Genomic DNA, 9,541 nt, shown 5'->3' on the forward strand with positions numbered 1-9,541 from the left:
TATAAAGCATGTTAAAGTTGTCACTTTTTGAGTGTGAGCAAAAACGCATGTTTTTGTTTCTGTTCCTTTAAATGCAAATGAGCTGCTGCTCCCGGCACAGGGGGCGGAGCTTCAAGAGCTTGTATCCTTTTACCTCACACCGACATGCACTGAAAATTTCTAAAACTTTTTGCCTTTTATGTTCAAACCGAAGTCAGGAAGATGGAGAGACTCAAGAAGAAGTGACAACATGTAGACAACATTTCTGAATGGTTAGTTAGTGAATTTATGTAGCTTATGTGTAGTTATCTTCTAGTCATTGATTAGCATATTCTGTCTTGATAATCTATAAATCGTGTTCCGGGGGCGGGGTTTATGTAAATTTTAGGGTTGGTGATGTCACTAATGAATGTCGTGTAGTCCCTACCAGCCGTTTGTTGTAGTCCTTAAAAAGCGATTTCTTTAAAAGAAAATACTCCCTTTGCTTTGAACTTTGGGAGTTGTAAGTTTGCAGATGTTGTTTATGCTCAAACACCAACATTACACACTAACTAAAGTTAGAAAAGTGAAATCATATTCAACCACCCCTTTAATTTGCGTGTCGTCAGTAGATCATGCGCAGAACTTTCCACTCCCATCGGCGCTTTTGTGGGATTATCCTCTCACGCTAATTCGCCTTGTTTAGTAAATCTGGACCCTAAATGTCAATGTGTCCCCTAGCGCCCCCTAGAGTGCTGAGATTTGTTGCCACCACAGCAACACAAAAACATGCTTTTGCAATATATGCAGTTGAGAACAAGATTTTGGCCTAGTCAACCATGTTCCACAACCACCAAAATCTCTTCATCTCTTTCAGTTTTTACCTCTCTTGCAGATCTGTGGCTGAATTCTTGGCGGATGCTCTGCAGCTCAAATACATTCTGCACTTTTCCTGTTGTGAACTACTGTAGTGAGCTACACCGACTACAAACCAGGACTCAGCATGGGCCTAAAGAGGACATGGAAAGCTGATCTCAGACCATCCTCAGAAAAATAGGTCAATACGCATTAGCCGCGACCACATACAAAAGTTCCTTCACTTGGACTGGAGAAAACCATCTGTACGTGTCCTGTCTCTCTCTACACAGCTCCACCGTTTCCTCTTCTAGTTAAAGGTGACATGCCCCTTTTCACAAGATGTAATATAAATCTATGGTGTCTCTAGAATGTGTTTGTGAAATTTCAGCTCAAAATACCCCACAGATCATTTGTTATAGCATGTTAAAATGGACACTTTTTGGGTGTAAGCATAACGCGCCGTTTTTGTGTGTGTCCCTTTATTGGCTGTGCAGACGGAACGACAGAACAGTTTGCATGCTTTGCTCCAACTTTTGCCATTGCGTTAGAACTGGTTACACTGTTGTCGCTTGAAAACCAAATGGTGGCGCCAAGGGTGGAAACGTGCAGATTAAGGGGCGGTAATAAGGGCATAAGGACCCCCTTCCTACGTCAGAAGGGGAGCAAAATCTTTATCGACTTATTTTCTGACATGCTTGCAGAGAAAGACTTACCAAAAAGTTACTGGGTTGTCACTTTTCACGTTTTCTGGGTTGGTAGATGCACAGGGGACCCGATTATAGCACTTAAACACAGTAGAAGTCAGATTTTCATGATATGTCCCCTTTAAAGGAGAACTCCGGTCAATTTTAACATTGAGCTCATTTTTTTGTACATTTGGAGTGCTGTCAGTACAGAGAACACAGACAAAAATCGGTGTTGCTTACACCGTGTTATCCTCTTTTTAAAATTTGCACCCTGTTGACTTCAATGGGGCAAGTTTTAAACCTGCTTTTAGCCTCTTAACATCCTTGATGTGTCATTACAAGTGCACAGGTCATGTGAGTGATTCCTTTAGAGTGAACGCGGGTGAATCTGACTGCAGTAGATGTGAAAGATATGAATAAAAATGATGTTATTTCAGCCAGCGCACATACCTGTATTTACATCCTGTTTTCCGTTGAAGTCCACAGTAGTCGATTGTCGAGTTCGGGCGCATGATCGTACGTACTGAACCTATGCGCGTGAACTCGACAATCGACTACTGTGGGCTTCGACCGAAAACAGGATGTAAATACAGGTATGTGCGCTGGCTGAAATAACATCATTTTTATTCATATCTTTCACATCTACTGCAGTCATATTCACTCGTGTTCACTCTAAAGGAATCACTTACATGACCTGGGCACTTGTAATGACACATCAAGGATGTTAAGAGGCTAAAAGCAGGTTTAAAACTTGCCCCATTGAAGTCAACAGGGTGCCAATTTTAAAAAGAGGATAACACGGTGCAGGCAACACCGATTTTTGTCTGTGTTCTCTGTACTGACAGCACTCCAAATTTACAAAAAAATGAGCTCAATGTTAAAATTGACCGGAGTTCTCCTTTAATATTCATATTACGGAGCACCACAACTACACACATACTTCAGTAGTAGGAACTATCAATGCTAATCACAAACCAGTGGCTGCGTTGACCTATTCCACGAAATGTTACTAAACTAAATCCATGTCGCGGTTAGTTACATCACACCAATGTCAAATTCACGCCATTCTATTGACACAAATGCTTTATCCCTTTATTGACAGATTTTCGCTACCCTTCGGAGATTATGGGGTTGGCATTTTAAGCACTTTAATGGCAGCGAACAGTCAAAGTGATTAGGCAACAAGGGTGATAAGGAGTGAAAATAGATAAAGGCTATTATGCCCTTCGCCCTGAGGAAATGAATCAATATTGTGTAGTGTTATGGATGAAGCCTGTTAGTCTAATGCGTATCACAACAGGCCCCGAAATACTCCTAAGTGCTTAAATGCCTATTGAGTTTGGTGCAGCCCACTCTTATTTCCTGACCATATGATAGCCAGTGATGAGAAATAGAGAGAGAGAGGGGGTTCCTGTCTGCCTGGATGAGAGGAATAGCAACATGAATCTCACTTTCTGTCATCCACGGTGGAAAGAGAGAAATGAGAGGGCCGTTCCTCGGGTCATCGACTCTCAGACAGAAGATGATGTCTGATGTGAACCAAGCGCATGCAGGTCGTTCTCCTGTTCAGGTGTGAATAACAACACGGTTGCACTCTTAAAAGTAAAGGTTCGGAAAGGGTTTTGCAGCCTGACACCACAGGAGAAGTTTTTCAAAAAGTTTCAGAAAGAAAACCATCTGTGTACTGGTGCTCTAAAAACCCAGAAACCAATAGACTCTTATGAAAAATGGATTCTGAATGGCAGCAAATAAGGGTTCTTTGGCTCGCGGAAGCCTTTTTTTGGTGCTGATTAGAAACCTGCTTTTTAGGTTTCATGAAAACAAGAGTAAATTGGCATCATTCAACACATATACTTACAGGTGGAAGATGAAGACAAGCAGTTTTTCCTTTTATAAAAATAAATAGCATAATGAGTTATTCCCAATAAGACCAGAAGCGTGCATGAAGAAGGTAAATATGGTCAATTTTGATTTAATGTTGAGCATAAACCCAAACACAAAGAACTATTTCAGCATAAAAGGGCTTTAATATGGTTCTAAATTATTAATACCATAACCGCCTTAGACAGAAACGCTTTTATATGTAAAACATAACAGCAATAAACACTAGCAGGTTTTTCCCTTCACTGAAAAGCACATAATATAACACTTCATTTCAACATTTATTCCCCTGATCCAGTCCAGTTTCCAAAGTTATCAAGACAATTTCATTAAGTTACTGCAACTTAATGTTTAAAGTAGGGCTGTCAAACGATTAATCGCGATTAATCGCATCCAAAATAAAAGTTTGTTTTTACATAATATATGTGTGTGTACGGTGTATAATTATTTTCTATATATAAATACACACACTGTATATACTGTGTATATATATTTATATTATATATAATTTATATTATATATAAATATTTGATATGTAAATAACACATTTTTCTTAAATATATATGCATGTGTGTGTATTTATATATAGAAAATAATTATACTCCATACACACACATATATTATGTAAACACAAACTTTTATTTTGGATGCGATTAATCGCGATTATTAATCGTTTGACAGCCCTAGTTTAAAGAATTCAATTAACACAGAAATTTAAGTTTATATTACACACAGTATTAAGTTAATGTAATGATCAACATTATTATGTCAACAGCGCTCAACAAAATGTTTGCAACTTAAAAGGTTTAATTAGAGTGTTTAAAACTATGACGTCATTTATTCACCCCAGGGTTATCAATAAAACCAAAACCAGGGAGAAAAAAAATTTGTTACTTAAAATAAATAAATGTTAAGCTAAATGAAAAAAAAAAATGTTAAGCTAGTTGCCAAAGCAACATTTCACATTTTCATTTAATTTAACATGATGTACAAAAATATCTTAACCAAAAACTGAAATAATTAATAATTAATCCCCAAAAAAAAAAAAACTATAATAGAATCTCAATGGTACTAAAATAACACTGACTGCCCCTCATGTAATGTCAAACCTCTATTTGAAAACTGTCTCAGTGTTGTTTCAGACTCAGAAAGACATATTCTTTAAAAGTACGGTTTTTGGTTCTGAATATTTTTACACTAAAGGAACCTCCAGATGTTGAAGGTCCTTCGTAACAACAACACACCTCAAGCTCAACAGTGTAGTCTAGTTAAGGGTTAAGGGTTAGTTCAAGAAATAGTTCACCCAAAAACCTGTTCTGTGGAACAAAAATAAGAGATTTTGAAGAATGTTCATAACCAAACAGTTGAGGTGAACTTTGATGTTTTCGTACAGGTTTGGAACGACATGAGGTTTTCATTTTTGGCAAACTATCCCTTTAAGGTGACACACTGAAGAAGAGCTTCATGTTTCATTCATTTTGGGAGATCCCCCAACACTTCTCAGTACAGTTCATCCGTTCCAGAAAACATGTTGACCACCTTGCGTAACTGTCACGTACACAGCAGGTTTCCATCCGCTTGTACCCTCCTCTTGCAATGCGTAGTGTTAATTATTAAGGGATTTTCATACAGTCAGTGCGCCTGGTGCCCTAAACCCTCCGTCACACATATTCCACTCCAATCCATAGGGACTGTTCATTTTCCCTCCCACTCTCTCTCTCTCTCTCTCACTCACTTCAGCTCATATCTGTCTTAAGATACAGAAGTGTTACTTGATCCTGAATCTACTTTGACATCAGCAGTGGCAAGAGTGCATGGCGTGCATATTAAACCCACAGCGCCTACACAGAAAGCATATATAGAGTACAAACTGACCCATTCGTGCACCTTTAGTTTAACCCAGAGAGAGCAGGTTTTCCATCCTACTCGACAGCATGACGGTCTGTCACGTCACACAACACAGACGAGGTTGGTCATGTGGTTAAAAATGCAGCCACCGTAGCCTGTCTGTAAGGATGTGGCATGTTTTATATATAAAGAGTCAAGCAACAGAACAGAAGAAAGCTGCTGGTGGGCCTTAAGGGCCATTTTGAATGTCTTGATAATGTTTGCGGTTTATTTTACACGTGGGCTTAATTGCAGAAGTGCGAAAATAGTGGTCTGTATTTGTACAGGGGCTTTCATGCACCTTTTTCAAATTTATATATATATATATATATATATATATATATATATATATATATATATATATATATTTTTTTTTTTTTTTTTTTTTTTTTTGGAGGATGTGCCAGTGGCAGTGCTGGTTCACATGGTGCCCTATGCAAGGCAAAAACAAAGAAAAAAAGTGTTTATAACGTACAGCTTCATTTTTTTTTTACATTTTTTGATCGGAGAGCAAGGTAGCCTGGTTTAAAATCCTGACCTGATATATTAATAATAATCAGAATGAAATATTAATTCATATTAATCAATAATCTGTTCAACTGCAATTTTGCTTTATTAAATAAAAATATATTTCTTTTGAAATATCAATAATAATAGTAATAAATATTACTATTAATATTTAATCATGTTAAATATATGAATATTTAATTATATTAATTGATATTTCATGAGAAATTATTATTTCTTTAATAAAGAAAAATTGCAGGTGAACTTGAAAGCCATCAGGTTTGACATTTTGATAATAAATCTTTGTTTTGAGTGGGTACATGATAACAAAATTTTCAATTGAAAGACTTCATGAACTGCCCAAACTGTGAATGTGAATAGCGCTTAAGACAAACTTTTTTTTTCAACCAATAACAACAATACAACTTCTTTATCAAACACAAATATATTGATGACTCGAAATTTTGCTGCTTTAATTTTCATTATAAGGTGCAAAAGACAGTTGATCAGTCAGTAAACCCTCAGTAGAGAGCATATCTCTCTCATACACTCACACACAGTGAGTTTGAGCTGCAGAGTAAGAGGATTTCATTCATCCATATTCACTGTATTGGACAGACTCTTGCAGTTTCTCTGTCAGCGGGGGGGTGGGGCATAAGCTCTTGGTGTTAAGTCACTTTCTTGCTTAAATAAAGTCTGTCCCGCTGGGTCTGGAATAACTGAACACTTAGGGATCACACACCATTAATTCCGCTCTCAGAATGAAGACATGAAAAGAGCTGCTTCATCACAGGATGCAAAAAAATAACTAAACACACTGTAATAATACTAACTACATCAAACCACAACATTTGACAGTATAGTAATGCCATCAGATATTAATATAAATACTGTATTTACCATTCTACAAGAAGATGACCATATTCAGTATCATATTTGTCCAAAAATACATTATACCTACAAAAAACAGAAGGGTACCAACAGGGTTTTTGAATAATGGTTCTACCATGGTATTTTGGACATGTTTTGTATTCTAATGGAGTACCATATCAAGTATTATTAGTTAATATAAATATTTCAAAGCACTATAGTATTACCATCGCTGTAACATGCCATCAAAGTACTTTTTTTAAAGGGATGGTAGTTCATGGCATTAAATATACATAAAACCATGGAAATACCCCCAAAAAATCCAAAAAACATGGAAGAACCATGGTACACATTCGCAGAAAACAAATGGTACACCCAAAAAATCAATGGGGCATATCCAATAAATGATGGTAGTCCATATGGTAGTCCCACCAAAAAACCTTGATAGAACCATGGTATCATATCCACACAAAATAGGTTTTACCATGGTAGCCTACTTTCTGGTAGTTTTTATTAGCAAAAGAAGAGCAGAATTTCACCCTGAACATTCATTCAAGAGGACACGCTTTACCATCTTTACCTCAGTCTCTTCCCCTTCACCACCCCTCTCGCAAGAAAATACAGAATCAATAAGAGCATCGATATGAGCTCAGAAATTCCATTCAATAATCTCGAGTCTCCTGAAAAAGCCCTCAGCACAGCCTTAACCGCGTTTCAGACTGACCGAGGCTGCTACAGTCTGAGAAATGTCTACTGAAACCAAACTAGGCTATACAGAACGTTAGTTATATAAAGTGACAAACATAATAAGAGTCATGTAAACTTCTGCTCAACAACCCCCCAAGCCAAACACTTAAAACGCGTCCAAACGACGGACGAAACCCCCTCAAAGTTCGACGTGTAATGACAGGGTCAGTGAGGGAAGATGAAGCGCGCTTACCGTGCGTTTGTTTCACAGAGCCAGAGAGAGTGATGCGGCGCGCAGCATCCCTGCCATCCTCAGCGAGAAGAGAAGAGAAGAGAAGAATAGAGAGGAGAAGAGAAGAGACTTCTACTCCTCAGCTCTCCTCCAGCGCACACAGCTGCAGGCTCAGGCTCACTATCATGGCTGCTCTTCTGCTCTCAGTTCATCTGCGGTACACTGCCGCCTACTCTCTGATTGAGTTTAGAGAGCGCAGAGACTGCGATGATCGCTCACTTTCTCCGGGCATATGGATGGACCATGTGATGAGACTCATCCCTCCATCTGCGCGAGCCCGATCAGCGCCACCCAATGGAGAAATTATGCTATTCGTCGTGTTGGGCCGCCCAATGGAAAATGAAACGGCCCAGTTCTGAGAGATTTAGCGAGAGAGAAAAAAACTCCTCCTCCATTTGAACAGGTTTCCTTAACATTTGAAGTAGCCTACTATTTAGATTTAAGATTTATATATATATTGATTTTATATATAGGGGAGAGCGGAGTGGCTTTATACAGTGGCTCTCAAGAGCTTTAAGGTTTGGCGTTGAAAGTCTTACAGAAATGGCATTTCTCTTGCAGTGGTTTTGTATGTTGGTTTCTATGGAAACTTGTTTTTGCTACGGAATTAGAAAATAAAAAAGGCAATTGTCACTTTATATCTTACAATTCTGACTTTTTTTCTCGCGTTTGCGACTTTATCTCACAATTCTGAATTTTATATCTCACAAGAATGCTGAGATAAAAAGTCGCAATTATCTTTTTTATTTTCATTTCATGGCCGAACAATAACTTCCTCCAAACTAAAATTACAGTAGGCTATGATATTTTTCTAATAGCTGTATACATATATATAAGGGATAATGAAGAGCGAGGCGGTTGTTATAGCGAAAACAACCCCGACAGGCTTATCAGGACCCCGACGAAGCATAAACATTTACGCGAAGCGTAAACATTATCCCGCTTATTACATGGCTACCTACCAAATAAATAAATAATTTGACACAAAATATTGCTTTAAAAAGGAGTTTATTGATTTAAAAACAATTGTATTGCTTCCGCTAAAGAAAATAGTCTGTTCCGTCTACGGTTAGAATCTTCCATAGCAACGCTCCGTTTTTCATGGCGGTGTGTTATAGTCTATTTATCAGCGGTCTGTTATCAAGAAATAACAGACTGCATGCTACATTAGAATTCAACCAAGCCATGTAATACATATATATATAGGCTATATATATAAACATTTTGACAAAATCCTACTAATGAAGGTAGATTTTAACCTAAAGGCTGAACTTTGTTTAATAAATGTCAGGTTGCTGACACACATAGCCGATTTCAGTTTGCCTAATATAAAATTCATTATTTACAATATCTGTTCAATAAAAATGCAAGCCACCTGGTCTCCTTTAAATTGTAGATTGAATACTTAAAACGTCACGTTAGAAGAATGAGCAGCGATGGCTTGGGCTGTTTCTAAGAATTCTTACTGGAGTCGAAGACAGCACAACTGTGATAAAAAAATAAGTTAATGTTGAATAGCTTACATTTTAGATAAAATATTACTATAGCTGCTTTGTCTGTTTTTATCAAAGAAAACATTTCCAAACAAAGACACACCAGAACATTTGCACCACACATTTGTTCATTAGTAATTCTGTCTTTTGAACAAAGTGGTTGAACGAATCATTCAATGACTCGCTCATAAATTGTTTAGGCTGCATCCAAAATTGCATACTTCCCTAAAAACTGTGTGTGACAAAAGAATCATAAAAGTACCAGGCAAAAAGTAACTTGATGACCTACTTCTGGAGAGATTCTGAAATGTGGGATCAAGATTGCATTGAATATTGCACATTAATACCTCAGTGTACATTACACTGCATGTTTTATAAGATGTATTACTCTTTTAATTTACCAAATGCTTTTTAGGTCTTCA

The 9,541-nt window shown here is 37.5% G+C and overlaps 1 protein-coding gene across 1 annotated transcript in view; it reads right to left on the reverse strand.

Annotated features, from left to right (window-relative positions):
- Positions 1-7,937, reverse strand: part of LOC307146054 (uncharacterized protein) — a 58,610-nt gene extending 50,673 nt beyond the window's left edge. The window contains exon 1 of the mRNA XM_079849820.1: positions 7,588-7,937. The gene's annotated coding sequence lies outside the window, so the exon portion shown is untranslated. The remainder of the gene's footprint in view (positions 1-7,587) is intronic.
- Between the last annotated feature and the right edge of the window lie 1,604 nt (positions 7,938-9,541).

This window comes from Squalius cephalus (genome assembly GCF_949319135.1).
Source record: "Squalius cephalus genome assembly, chromosome: 18".
In the NCBI taxonomy this organism is placed as follows: Eukaryota; Metazoa; Chordata; class Actinopteri; order Cypriniformes; family Leuciscidae; genus Squalius; species Squalius cephalus.